General features: G+C 41.4%; 1 protein-coding gene and 1 pseudogene across 1 annotated transcript in view; one reads left to right on the forward strand and one right to left on the reverse strand.

Moving 5' to 3' along the window:
• Positions 1-15,221, forward strand: part of ARHGAP24 (Rho GTPase activating protein 24) — a 244,621-nt gene that overhangs the window by 20,131 nt on the left and 209,269 nt on the right. The window lies entirely within an intron of this gene.
• The window catches only part of LOC131556888 (U4/U6 small nuclear ribonucleoprotein Prp31-like), a 31,641-nt pseudogene continuing 26,758 nt past the window's right edge, over positions 10,339-15,221 (reverse strand).

Consider the following 15,221-nt stretch of genomic DNA (forward strand, 5'->3'; position numbering starts at 1 on the left):
GGAGCAAAGGATGTAGATTGTGAAAGATTTAGTTCTAGCAAACAGTATGTGAAATAACATCTTTAAATATATTTTTGAGTGCATGCAGCTATTGTCTAGTTCAGAGAAGCAAGAGCAAATCTTCTGTATGTGCTGGAAGTAAATGGAGCTGGTTATGACCTTCTGCTCTAATATTTGGACTGGTAAGAAGGCATTATAATCAAGTGAATATTTTTAGATTAAGGGTTTGAAGTATTAGAAGTTGTAGAATTGCAAGAAATCTTTTCAATTGAAATCTTTGCATATTAACTGCAATATTTGACTAGTTTGGAGTATGAGGACTGCTGAAATGCAAGAGTGTCATAAAGTTCAAGTGTGGAATTTTTGTGAGGACAGAAGCTTTTCTATTCATAATTAGAAAACAGGTTAAAAAAAACCTGCTCCAAACAGTTTAAAGACAAAAATGAATTTGGAGCATACCTACAGCTAAAAATGCAGTTGTACTCAGTACAGCAATTTATGACTTTATTAGGTGACAATTTTATTCTCCTTGATGCTTTGAAAATTTTCTTAACATTGTAATATTACCAGGCTTGTTTGCTATTGTTTGAAATTAATTTTAATTGGCAAAGACCCAGCTGTATCCTGTGGGCCTTGTCCCTGGTGGAGACTTTGTGGATTGTTGTGTGTAGCTGCAGAGTGACACATCAGTTATTAACCTCTGAGAAATGGGGTTAGGATAAGGGAAAGGCTGGCATGCTGTCTTTAGGGACACAAGGAGTGCTACTGGAATAACAGGATCTTGTTTTGCTCTGTGAATATTGTGAAAAGAGACCTTCAGCTGCTCTGCTCCTTTTGAAAAACAAATTAAATTTATGATGGGAGGAACTTAGGGACAGACAGCCCTTGAAGTGAAATACTGGGTTTATTCATAGAAGAGCTGTAATGTGGACAATAGAGGTGTGGGTTTCTTAACACCAATAAGTAAAAGCTGTGATTTTTTTTTTTTAAGGCTAGTTCCAGAGTATCATAGAATCACTTAGGCTGGGGAAGACCTTGTAGATCGTAGCTCACATCATGCCATTGTTATAAAAGAAATATCTTGGTTTGAAACAAAAAGTTTTCTATTTTCAATTAAAATGCAATGCAGCTTCTCACCAGAAATTATGCTTATGATCTGGTGCTGCAAGATGTAAAGTGAAAAACAAACAAGATAAATTGATGACAAAATAAAATAAAGTCATATAGCATAAAGGAGGACTGCAAAACCAGAAGGGAGTGTGGTACACTAAAATGCAATATAAACAAGTTTAGTTTCAATTTTTGCTGATAATTGAACTTTCTTTTTTTGGGAATAATCAATCTCCTTAAGTTATACTTACCATGGAAATTCCATTATTGCTTTTAATAGCACAAATTCATATGGATGTATAAAAGAATCTATTGCTATACCAAGAAAAACTTGCAATTTAGCCTGACTCTAAGTTTTTGTCATCATAGGAGAGCAATAAATGCCTTCTGAACCTGAACAAAAGACTTTTGTCTCCTGCCCTGAACAAGGTTGGAGTGAGCATGTGCTGGCAATCCCTTTGAATTTCTCCTCTAAAAAGAAGAGAGGGTGAAGTAGCTGTATTTATAAAAGTTCACTAGAAACAGTGTGTGTGTTAGTACCACAAAACTGTCTTGTGATAGTTCTAGCTGAGATGTCTCTCCATGTTTTAAATGACTAGACCTTCATGAAATGTTTCTGTGATAAATGCAGCTTTTCAGCGCATCTTCTTTTCCCACCAGTTTTTTTTTCTGCTGGATCAAAAGTAGATCAAAGGGAAAATTTCTGGGGAGAAATAACATGGAAATTTAAGACAGTAGGGCAAGGAACAGAAAAAAAGAGAAGGACTGGGAACTGCCTTGGGGATGTCTGGACAGCAAGCTGTAGAAAATAGTTTGGGGTTGGAAGTGAATGTGAAGAATGGGGACCATGGTATTTTTGTCTTCCAGCTACTCCAGCCTGCAGAAGAGCAGGGATTTTGGTGTACAGTACAGCAACTCCAAGGAGCAATCAAAGTGGCTCCAGGCAGATGCAGGACTGGAGATGCAAAAACTGCCTCTCCATGGGCTCCCCTTGCTTGGATAGATCAGGCCTGGGAGATTGCAGAAGGGCTTTTGGAGGGAAAGCAGAATCTCCTGCAAACAGGAAGGGAGCCCTTCCACTTCACAGCCCAAGATGCACAGAGTCCAGGAGAACTTGTTGGAGGAAGCTGAGACAGCCAGCCCCAGCAGCAGCCTGCTAAACTGATACTGCTGTAGGTGAGAGCTTGGCACAGGGCAGCAAGGGGAGCCACATCCCTGAGGTTCTGTGTATGTGACAGTCAGTATTCCTCACAGCAGAGAACAGAGCTTGGGTTGTCCTTGGGGCAAAATGAGACACAGCTTCAGATGCCTTGCAGCTCATTCTGTGCAATGAGTGAGAGCCAGAAAACAAAGCTCTCTGCTACACCAGAGTCCTGGATATTAAGCTGATGAAGTCAATTGTACAGCTAAAGCTTTAGCAAATTAGCACTTGGAAACATTTTTATGCACCTAAAGGTGGAATATAATTTTCCTGCTGGCAGTGGGCAACAGGAGGAAAAAAAAGACCTTCAAGATTATTAGTAATATAGTACTTGCTTCAGTTGTCTGCTTTGGGGTGCAGGACATTGATAAGTAAATTGCAGATTCAATGTGCAGGTTCTGACTTAGTCTGAAAGAGTTTGTCACTTGAATGGTTTGTGCTTGTAATGGTTATCAGCATAAATAGCATGGATCAGTAAAAAAAAAATTAAAGATACACTGTTTAAATGAGAGTCTGGCCTAAGGAAGGTGGTCTTCTATGAATTTTTAAATAATATCTGAACATTTTTAGCAAAAATGTTAAGAGTAAATTCCATTTCAGTCAAGTGCATGTGATATTTTTCACCTTGCTCTCTGGTACATTGTTTTGGTGTTGGGCGGAGGGTCCAGACTATGAGACTCAAAATCTGCATTTCATATCCTGCCTTTCAGGGGCACTGAAGTCTGAGACTTGCATGTTCAGCAAACAGCAGACACCAACTTCTCCTTTAATCATTCTTGGAATGGAACTCATGTTTCTATCCAGTTTAATTTTTTTGGCCCTGACTTTTCCTTCACACTGATACTTTTGATGGCTCTGTTAACTCCAGAAAGTAAAATGTGAACCATCTAAGAGTGAGGGCCAAGGGCACTGTGTTACAAGGCTGTCTGGACTGAAGGGAAGTCACTTAAAATCCCAGTGGGCATGTGGTCTCAGTTCAGTGGTTCCACCCAGCTGTTCCCAAATGAAAGCTGGTCTTACTTGCTTTAAAGTGGAGGGACAGAGTAGGGAAGAAGGAAATTAATGTGTTATCTAAAAAATAGCTTGGCTTTTAAACTTGTAATCTTCAAGCTGTACTGCAGCAAAGGCAGAATCTCCAGTAATGAATTTCACAAGTACTTGAGTTCAGTTCATCCTTCTGTCTTAGTTACATAATTGGCTTTCACTGACTTGTTTCCTGAGTCCTTGCTGGCTGCTGCTCTGAGATCCATAGAAATGTCCATTCTTTCCAAGTCAGATTCAGGGTTGAAGTTTAGATAAAGGCAGAACTGTTAATGCAGGTAGGTCTTGTAGGCTGTATTTGCTCTGTATCCAAGCAAGTGCACTATTAAAATCCTAGATTTGCTGAAATAAATAACCAATTTTGGCATTACAGGTACCAAATTAAGGAAATATGAAAAGTATTTTTTATATTTGCTGGGAATGTCCTGACAAAGGCATGAAGGATGAATCTGACTCCATGTTCTCAGAAGGCTGATTTATTACTTTATAATACTCTATTATATTAAAGATTACTATGCTAACTAAAGAATACAGAAAGGATACTTCCTGAATGCTAAAAAGCCAATAATGAAAACTCGTGACTCTTTCCAGAGTCCCAACACAGCTTGGCCCCAGTTGGCCAAAGAGTCAAAACAACTCACACCAGAATCCAATGGAACAATCACCTGTGGGTAAACAATCTCCAAACACATTCCACAGGAGCACAACACAGGAGAAGCAAATGGGATAGAATTGTTTTCCTTTTCTGTGAGGCTTCTCAGATTCCCAGGAGAGACATCCTGGGTGAAAGGATTTTTCAGAGAATGTGAATGCTGCAAGTATTGAAGGGATATGATCAAGGGAGTAATGTTTTCTGTGAAAATGTGAAAATAGACAAAGAAATGTTCTCTCAAGTAGGAATTACTAATTTTTTTAGAGAGAAGCAGAAACTCAGCTCAGCAGGGCAGAGAGAAGGAAGTTTGTTAGGAGTTGCGAAGAACCTCAAGCTTAAGCTTATTTAGATAGCTACCTGTCCTACGCTGTCATAACACCTGCAGGAAAACACTAACATAGTTTGGTGCTTTAATGCAGCTGATGTCTAATCCTTTGATCCTATCATGTCCTTCCCTTTGCAAGAGCAGAAATGAGTATTAGTCAATGTTTTCTTGAGCTTATTGAGTCTAGCTTTAAACACATGGTGCAGGATTCTGTGTGAACTTGACTGCAGGTAGCATCTGCTAAGTGAGTGAGAAGATGTTGTGAGTATTTTAGTCTTGCCATTTCATTAGAAAAACAATGCTTTTCTTGTACTTCTCTATATTAAGTCCTTTATATTTTCTTTTAATTTTTTTTAGTGGTATGATAAAATAATTGTACTTGCTGAATATAGGCACAGCTTAAACTGTTGGACTATGCCCATTTAGTGTTTTCTTAAAAAAAAAAACAACACAACTTTTACTGTCTTTTTTGAGGGAGGGTTTTGGATTTAGCAGTAGAGTAGGGAAGCTGCTAACTGAGCACAGCCATCTCAAGTTTATCCTGTCTCCAGATCATAGTAGTGGTTAGTTTTGGTAGTGTGTCTAACTAAAGTCTATTCAAGTTTATAATACAAGAAAGTTTGGGGAAAAAACCAAACAAAACAACAAACCCAACCAATTCTGTGTTGCCTGGATAACCTGTGAGGCAGACTGCTCTTCCCTGGGAACTCACTAAGCTCACATTTGTTTCAAGGCTAAATCAGAATTTTGGAGCTTCAGGCTGTTTTTGTACCTGCTGCTCAGTCTGTGTCTGTTTATAGCAATTGTACATCCCTTTATCTTTGTACCCACTGAGTAAATTGTGCAGGTCTTGGAAAGAGGCTGGAAGTGCTGCTCACTCTCCTGTGCAAAGACTGTGGGAGCTGAGAATTTCAGAGGTTGAATCATCTCTTTTATTCAGATGGGTTTTTAATCTACAAGCTTTCCTTGAAATTTTAACTGGTTTTTATTTAGGTAATTCAACTTTGGTTTTATGGGAGGTCCTCCGAGTAAAAGAAAATGTCATCATTTACAGGCATTAAAGGTGACAGAGCTAAATTGCTCTGCCTTACACCAGTGAAAGGGCAAAAGGCAACAGATAAGAAATCTTTCTCCTGTGAAAATGGTCAAGAAGGATCAGAGGTTTCTCAAAGACTGTGAAATCTCCATTCTTGGGCTATTCAAACCCCATATTAACCTGGTCCCAGACAGTCTGTTGTAGATAACCTATGTGAAATAGGTGCATTGGATTATCTCCAGAGGTCTCTTCCACCTCAGTCCTCTGCTGTTTGGAGCAGGCTCTAACCATTCCCTCTGTAAGCATCTACTATGTGAGATTGAAACCTTGTAGTTTTGCTACAGTTAAAAGAAAAGGTTTTTGTTCAGGTGTGGGAAAAAAAAAAATGGACTCTCAGAATGCTGTCTTTTTTTGTAGAAACTCATAATTAATTTCATGTTCTGGGCTATAAAATGTGAGGAATTCTAGGCTTTATAGTATTATTTGTAAAAATAGGCTGATTTGTGAAGATTGTGTCTGCATGAAAAAGCCCATTAAGCACTTGGGATTTGCCACGGCCTGATTCAAGACACATTTAACTGGTCTTCAGTTTTAGACTTGCATGTTTTCAGTATCTTCTTCACTGATAGTCCCGTTAAAATATGTGCATAAAAGCAGGCGCAGCACTCGATTTGATAAAAGCAGCTTTTTATACGTATGACTTTAAAATGGCAACCTCTGCTAAAATGATACCAGCAAAGCTTTCTGTGGTGTTGATGCCTTTTTAACCTGAAAATTCCCCTTACGGACTTAAAATTCCCTTAATACTGGCTTGCAGCTTGCTTAACTTGATCTATCACTAGGCTTTAACTCCAGAGTTTAAAATTAGAGGTGGGTCTTTTGCTTCACTTGTAGCATGTGTAGGTATTAGAGATAGTTTAAATTATTTGAGTGCTGGCAGGAGATGGTGTGTTCTAACAATGACTTTTGTCCTGAAGAGGATGAGTTGAGGAGCCTTAGTTTAGTTTACAGAAGCATCAAGTGTACATGAGTTTGCTGTGGTGTTGAATTTAAAATACACTGGAATTCCAATAACCTCAAAATAGAAGCCACTCTGTCATCTGCTGTGTGCCACTATTACTGGATGAGCACAACAGGGATGTTCCCATATCCTATAGATAGTTTTCCTTCTGTTCTGCCAGGGTTTGAGAACAGTGCAGGCAGAGAAATGAATGCCTTTTAGAGTTGGCAATTGTGCGCCCACTGCACGCAATGGTGAGTGCAAGTCAGGGGTCTTTGTGTTGTTTTTAAATAACTGAGAAGGACAAGGTGATACTTGTACATCTCTAATACTTCTCTGAGTGAGGTAGGGTGGAGGTTAAGATTTGTATTTTTAACAAACTTGGTAAAATAATGCAATAAAGAAGTGTAAATAATTAATTGAATATTCTTTCTATTAAGGGACCAAGTTATTGGTAAGAATGTTAGTGTTGAGGGTTGACTTTGATTCTTGGCTTGGCAAAAGAAAGCACTTATCTTTACAGAACACAGAGCAGGGCTGTCCATTTCTACATCAATGCCTCTTGCTATGAGCTCTGCTTTGACAGAGAGCTTTTAATTAGCATAATGTTAATTGTAATTAATATAAACAATGTCTGACCATGGCAGGGTTCAGTTAAAGCTGCTCTGGCAGCACTGACACACAATTATGTTTCTCTTAGCTCATGTTGTGACTTCATTGAATCCTTAAGGCTGGAAAAGGCCTCCAGGATCAAGCACAACCTTTGACCAAAGACCACAGCACTGACTGCCACATTCAGTTGTTTCTCAAAACACTCCACCACTCCCTGGGCAGCCCATTCCAATGCTCAATTACCCTTTCAGTGAAAAAATTCATCCTGATTTCCAGCCTGAACCTCCCCTGGCCTGGCTTCAGACCATTTCCTCTCACCCTGCTGCTGGTTGTCTTGGGGAAGATACCAACCCCCATTTTTCTACCACCTCCTTTCATGCAGTTGTAGAGACTGATGAGGTGTCCCCTGAGTCTTCTCTTGTCCAGGCTAAACAACCCCAGCCCCTTGAGCTTCTCTTCTTGTTCTCTAGACCCTTCCCCAGGTCCATTGCCCTTCTCTGAATTCACTCTGTTGTGGTTCTTTCAAAAATCTGTCTTCAAAACGTTACTTTTAAGCTTGTTGCATTTGGTATTAAATTGCTATGTTCAAGCTGAGTATTTGGGAACATTTTTTAGTAGCCAGCTGCCAGATAATGCAGGATGTCAAAAGTACTCTTCAGCTGCTTCGCTTTTACAAGTCAATAGACTGCTTTTTTTGGGAAATAGATGAACTTTACTTTTCTTAGGAAAGCAGCAAAAAGCTGTCACAAACCTTGCTATAAACAGTGGGAGAGGTATGTGTACACAGCCAAGTTATCATGATTTCCAAAAAAACCCCTTGTGGAATGATTTATAAACATTTTTAAGAGGAACTCAGGACATGTAGAATTTTGTTTTGAAATAAGCAGAAGTTAATGTCATCAGAAAAATGTAATTCCTAATTGTGAGCAACTTCTGCATTGACTCCAAATTATAAACAGAAAGTGTGTATGCAAGGAAGCTGACTTTATGGCATGAGAAAGGTGGAACAAAATGCAAGTTAGGGGTAAGAGGAGAACTGGAACCAGCTGGGCATATTTACTGCTCTTTTGTTTGTTATAGCTACCTCATTCTGTTATTAATAGTTTTCAAGGTATCTGGTCTGATGTTTCCAGTGCCACAGATGTTGGGAGGAAACATGCAGCTGATGGAGGCCTGGACTTGTGCAGAAGTTCCCCACAAAAGCAAATTGCAGAAAGCATCGTGCTGTGCTTCAAAGGGTGTGATCTGGATTGATTTTCTGAAGGTTGACATTAAGTGGTTGTAGATCCATAAGATAAGGCAGAAAGTGAAACAGGATCCCAGCTGTCTGTGTATTGCAGCTGGTCTGTGTATTCCTAGGGCCTGCATAACAAAAGCCACAAGGACTGGCAGTTGAAGGAACTGGAAGAATGGTTCAAAAGAAATTTAGAATTACAAAATTTCCTTGTAAGCAGAGCCATTACACTTTTTTCACTAAATGCAACAATGACAGCTGTACGTAATGGCGTATAAAGGCATGTGTCTCTGTAGGATAACTTCTATTTTACTGGTCTTTGGCTTCAGTGATATTTGAATTTTGTGATGGATACAGAAGTGTCTGGCATTGGCTGAAATGAATTATTTTTTTAGCTTTCTCAATTAGCTATTGGTTTTGATACAGAAGATAAAGTGTCTTTTGAGCTGATTATTTTAAAAAAAGGCACTGAGAAAATTGATAAATGCCTCTTTGGTTTTCTTAATCCATGATTGCAGAGTTGGTATTTACCATTATATTGCACCATGAGGTAGAACATGGAATAATGCTATGGTGGAAAGAAAACTCTGCAGGTGTTTTTAAATCTGATATTACCCACAATCTTTAAGTCAATGATTGAGAAGCCTTTTCATGTTATGAAGGCTTGTTTAGCACCTTGTGCCAGGCACAGGAGACGATGTCAGAGGCGGTGTCTTTCAATGTTTTGTGGTGATACAGCAAAGCAGACAGGAATTTGCTCCTTCTCTCAAATAACTCTTCCCAAGCTGCTGTTATGGAACATGTTTGTATTTCCACATCTTGCTTTAGAAGATAAGGTCAGTATCTTGCACATCAGCCCTCTTCTGGGATTAAAGTGGGAGAGTTAAGGACACAGGGAGCCAGGGCTCACTGGTGCAGAGTGTGTGAGCAGCTGCCTGCTCCAAGTGACAGAAAATAAACAGGGCTTGTGTTAACAAACCAAACACATGCAGGTGCTCCAGAATTCATGGTGCCATGGGTAATGGATTTCAAGGGGATGGAGAGGACTCTTAGGATTACAGGGAGACTATATATATATTTTTTTGAGATATTAAAAAAAAACAACTTGAGAAATGAGACCTGTGTACAGCTTAATGTGATGCGCTCTCCCAGGAACATATTTCTCATTTTAGGAAGCTGTACTAATATAGGAGCTTGTCATCTGTAGTTCTAGATGGATTTTGAGGCTGTAAAATTTACAAGCCCAACATAATCCAGGCCCAGCTCTTAATCAGTTTCTGTTGGTTTAAGTTTCTTGCATAAGATTCAGTCAATTGAATGCCCAGGAAAACCTACAGTTATTTGCTCATTAAATGTACTGCTTAGTGGCCAGGGTTTTGTTGTCTCCTTTTTGGGCTGATATTTTAGCCCTGATGTACTGTAAGGAATAAAAAGTCAGGCTCCAGTAGTTCTAGCAGAGGACTTGTAGCAAGGCCTGCTTCATTCTGGGCTGCAGTGCAGATGTTACCATGGTGACTTCTTAAACACCAAAGTACTGTGTGGGTGTGATGCCTATTGATTTTTTGCCTTTTTTTGTTTTATGTATCCTCTGCATTCTTTACACTATATTTGTAACTCTGTAACCTATATATTTTAATTTTTTTTTTCCTTGGGACTCCCAAATTCTATTTAGGACCCCCCAAAATCCGTCCAAAATCCCTTCAGGACTTCCTGACCCCCTCATGTGGTCACCAATTGTTGCAGTATTGTGATGAGGGTCCCCAGGACGACACAAGAGATGAGAATTGACTCCGAGTTCTCAGATTTATTATATTATGATATTAAAAAGAAAAGATAGACTAAAACTATACTAAAGAAAGAGAAAGGAGATATCAGAAGGCTGGACAAGAATGATAATAAAAACTTGTGACTGATCAGAGAGTCTGACACAGCTGGACTGGGATTGGTCATTAAGTAAAAACAATTCATATGGAACCAATCAAAGATGCACCTGTTGGTAAACAACCTCCAAACCACATTCCAAGCAATCAGATAATTATTGTTTACATTTTGTTTCTGAGGCTTGTCAGCTTCTCAGGAGAAAAATCCTGGTGAAGGGGTTTTTCATAAAATATCAGGGTGACACCCTCAATCCCCCCAAGATGCTCCAACCACAAATTCTAATATTTCTAAAAATTTGGCAAAGTGACACTGGGGGGGAATCCTTGGGGATTTGGGGATCCCATTTTTGTTCCCCTTCACCTTGACAAACGTGGCCATGCAGGAGAAATATTTCTGGTTGGCCTCAGCCACTTTCTTCCTGGCTGCCTGTAGGTTCACAATCTCCAACTCCTGAAGGGGGGTAAAGGCCATGCTCGAGGCCATCCCTGAGCTGTGGTCCTGGATTGTGGATTTTCCCCTGTGGATGACACTCTGCTTCTGCAGTGTCCTCTGCAGGGCTTTCCTGATCCGGGCCTTGGTGGCCTTGTTGACCAGAGTCTGGCGCGGGTGGCCACCACTGGCCTTGCCCGGGTGGCCCAGGCTAAACCCGAGCTCTTCCTGGTAGATGTCCTCCTCCACCTCCCCAAAGCTCATTCTGTTGGCCTCTTCCCTCAGCCCCAAGCGTTCCTTCAGCTTCCGCTACCATTGGCCCTTCCCCTCTCCCTAAGCCCATCCAGCAGCGCTGGCAGTGGCTTCAGCGGGGCGGGCTCCTGCCACTTGTCCAACTTGCACTCAGTCCCCTCCCTCAGCTTGTACCCTGCCTTCCTGCCCTGCTCTCATGGCAGCTGTCCCCGCTGGCTGCCAGCGTGCACTTGGCCGCCATGAGCTGTGCCTCCTTCCTCCTCAAATCCAGTGGCCGGGCCTGGGCAATGTTGCTGTGGTGGATGAAGCTGGTGTGGGGCAGGACAGAGGTGGAGGAGAAGCTCCCAGCAGGAGGATGTTGCAGCTTGGAAAGCAGGGTCAGGCCCCCTGCCACCCCCTGATCTTGGCAGCCATGGAGGCCCTGAGGATGAGGGAGAGGTTGGGAGTGATGAAGGGCACCCGGGACTCCACGTACTCACAGATGCACAGCTTGGCCCAGCACAGGGCCAGCACGAAGTCACATGTGTCCTCAATCCTGCCCAGCTCCTCCGACAGTTGCTGCCCCCTTGCCACCATGCTGACTACCATGATGGTGGTGTTGGTCAAGATCTGCTGCGCGTTCTCGTTCTTACATTTATCCAGGGAACTCTTCAATTCCTTGATGGTTCGAATGTAATCTGGGGCATTGGGCACCAGCAACTCCAGCTTCAGGGAATGTTTGGAATATTTTTCTGGGCTATGTGTGGATGAAATGATTTCTGATGCCAGAAAAAGCAATGCCTTGATTCTCTAAGACTAAACATATTGCTGGAGGGCTTTTGGTTTTCCTGCAGTTTCAGTGACACTAGGGAGGTAGAGCCTTCCTGAACAGCCTACCACATGTTTCCTCCTCGAACTTGTTACTTTACCCCAAAGTTCACGCCTGTGTAGACTGTTTATCTTGTCTGAACCTGGAGCCAAGGTCTCTGGGCTCTGCAACAAACCTGTTGCCCAAACTTAGTAGAGACTTTAGGACTCTTCTCAAAGATGTCAATGGCTGTACCTTCACCCATCAAATTGTTTGTAAAGACATTAGCTTTCCTCTCACTTCTGACTGCATCACCCCTTGTGCTCCTAATTGGTGGGTTTTGACAATTATGCTAATTTACTAAACTTGTAAAACTGTGTGCACTCCTGTGAGGGGTGGACATCTATGGACATTTCTCCATAACTGCTTCTGGAGGCCTTCAATGAAGACCAGCTTCCATATTACCTTTGACACTAACATAACTTGAAGTGTGTGTTGTTTCATTTCTAGGTTGTAGAAGGCATCAGCTCCAGAAAATTTCCCAAGAGACATCTGGGAGACACTTTGTTCTGTCCATTTGAGATATAGGCTCTGAGACGTATGACAGCTGGGCATCTTACGTGAAAGCTGGTGGAATTAGGAGCTAAATGAGCTTTTGGGAAGTTAATTAATTAGTAACACATTTTCTGAGTAGTTAATGCAAGTGAATTGAATAGTATGTGTAAGGGTGGCATGACTGGCCCTTAACTAAAATAGCAGTGGGGAAAGGCAGTATTTATAGCCATGATCTGAGGGTTTCATTGTCCAATTGCCTCTGTATCCCAAATTATTCCTTGAAGATCTTCTGAAGACAGCTGTTGAGGGAAGGATGAATGTTTCCAGAGCTGTGCTATGCAAGAGATTCATAAGCTGCCTCAGCTGACTTCCAGTGGGTTCTCACTGTGGTCTCAAGCAGACTTGGCACAGGATATGGGTGGCTGATGGGAAAAGGCAGCACATCTGTCTGCTGCTGACTTTAACCCTTGAAGCTGTTTGTTTTTGATGGAATATGAGACCCTTGGCACATCAAATCCGTGTTTGCTTTCCCAGAACACAGGGAAGCTGGCTCCCTGGCAATTGTTATGGTTTCATTAACATCTGAGATTTTTATGGGGCAGAACATTTTGTGCCGTTTTTGCTGCCACTTGATATTCTGTTGATGGGACTGAAAAAAAAACCTGATCTGTTTGTGTGTACACGTCCTGTCTTAAATGGGGGATTGCAAGGATTATTTCCTTCATTATGGAAACTGGCCACTAAGAAACACCTATCAAAAGGAGCACTGCTGTAAATGCTCTCTCAAATGTTCCACCTGTGCAGCTCTCTGGGGGCTCTCTCTAAAACAGGCAGAGCTGGTGTTGGAATAACACCCAGGCTCCTCCCTGGTCCTGCCAGACGATTTACTGTAGTCTCCCCCCTAAACAGAGGTCAGACCAAGTGAAATCCACAAAAGGATTATTAGTGCCACCTGCCAGGACAGAGCAGAAGAAAAGAACAGAGGAGACAAAAGGCCACAAAATCCCCTCACATGAACTTGTCAGGCCCATGAATGAAACAGCTCAGCCTCCTGACACTTCTCTGCCCAAGTGTAATGTTTTCAGTTGTTCCAGCTTCCTGGAATAGCTGCACGACAGAGTGACCATAGAGATGACCTCTGTCTGGATTCCCAGAGGGCCCATAAAAAATGCAGACCTAGTGGGACATGCTTTATAGGACTTTTGGCTGGTGAGCTCATTAGGTGAGGAGCTGGAGGACTGGAGGTGGCTGCCACCCATTGTTTGCTGGTCATTCTCCCACCCTTCATCTTCTGCCTGAAGATTTCCACATCAGATGCCATGGGAGCACTCTAAAGCTCAGAGGTTTTTTTTGGCTGTGCTAATGCAAAGTTGCTTGAGCACTGTATGCTATATATTGAAAACTGCTGTATACCGGTTCAGGGACTTGTTTTTTGGCTTGAGTTTCAGATCTGTTTGCTTACAAGGGATAGAAATTCTGAAACAAAGAGTATGAACTGATGCACACTGTCTTTCAGGTACAGATACCTTTTTACTGTAGGTAAGAGCAGGTTATAGAAGGGAAGGAGATTTAAGGCTAGGGTATTTCAGGTTACATAACCAACTCTAGGTTAAGTGTCTTAAGCATGTTTTGGCAAAAAAAATCAAGCATTGCTGCTCCTTCTGTTAATTAGTATCTGAATTCTCTATACCAGTTATGTGTACATTATTTCAGGTGTAAGTTCACAGATAGGGTTTGTTTGCATTCATTCTCATGCTTGCTCTGTGTCATAATTTTCCTACAGTTATAGGAATGAACTTGTTTGAACATTCCTAGTTGAGTGTAAAAAAATATTTTCCCATGAGTATCATCTTTTTGGCAAACACTTATGTGAAAAGGAACTAATGTGGGGACTGTTCCATGTGCTTGGGAAGATTTTACTTTGAGATCCCTTCATAATGCAGGAAAAAAAAATTCAGTATCAGTCGTGACACAGAAGGTCTGTGGAAATAGAAACTTCACCCCAGCTGTCTGGGGTACTGATAAACAGCATTATATTTTCCAAGATTCTTAGGAGTGAAGCTGAAGTTAAGGGCCATCCCTTCCAGCAATATCTGTGGAAATCTCGTGACATATTTGAACAACCAGGATGTCCTTCTTGGTTTTGTATGGGCCAATCACATATTTTTTTGTGATGATGAAGTAACAGGGAAAATTTGGTGCTCTTTTCTTGGGATGGAAAGAGTTCTGCCAGGTTCAATTGTTATATGCTAATTTTACTAATGTAAGCACTGTCTTAATGACAGTGTCATTGTGTGATACTTATGTGACTGTAGCTGAACTCTGGAGTGCTTCTGGTTTTGGTGTGTCAGGTACATCATTCTGAGGGAAAGCTGCATTTTCTCTGGGATGCTGACTGCAGTTTCCCCCGCTTTGTTTTTGATCTGAGGTCTGGAGGAGGTCAGTGGGGGGGTGATGGCTGGCAACAAATGAAAGTGTGCCAGCACAGAAATCTGCAGTGCTGTAATGGAGCATCTGTTGCTGTGATGTGTGAATGCCTGGCATTCTGGGAGCTGGGACACAGATTGTTGCTAGCTCCTTCCCAAGGTTATTTCGGAAGTGCACAGAGCAGCTGCTGAGGTCTGGGGCAGGTTTAACTCTCTCATGGCTTCCAAGTGCATGCTGCATTAAAAATTAAGTACACATCAAGAAGCAGTTTTTCTCAGCATGAAATTTTTTTTTCTTCTGTAACTTATGTTTGACCTCAACACTAAATCCCTTGGTCACCATCTGAATGAATTGCATAGTGTGAGATATACAAAATCAGAAAATAGAAAACTGAATAAGTTTTGATGGGGTTCGGTGTGTTTTTGAAAAGGGATTGTTGAGCAGAACTGAGCAAAATAATGAGATGTTTATTTGGAGCTAATATTATAGCCAGACCCTAACAGTTCTGGAAACAACCTGTAGGGTGCAAGGAGAAGCTTTTATCAGCCATCACTGTGCTATCCAACTAGATAACTGAGCGTACAGCTTGCCATTCTTCCTACAAAATGCGTACTCCACACTGTCTGCTAATAAAATGTAGACTATAACATCTTGTTCCCTAACATTTGATCTGAACGTT

Source organism: Ammospiza caudacuta, chromosome 4 (genome assembly GCF_027887145.1).
Source record: "Ammospiza caudacuta isolate bAmmCau1 chromosome 4, bAmmCau1.pri, whole genome shotgun sequence".
Classification (NCBI taxonomy): domain Eukaryota; kingdom Metazoa; phylum Chordata; class Aves; order Passeriformes; family Passerellidae; genus Ammospiza; species Ammospiza caudacuta.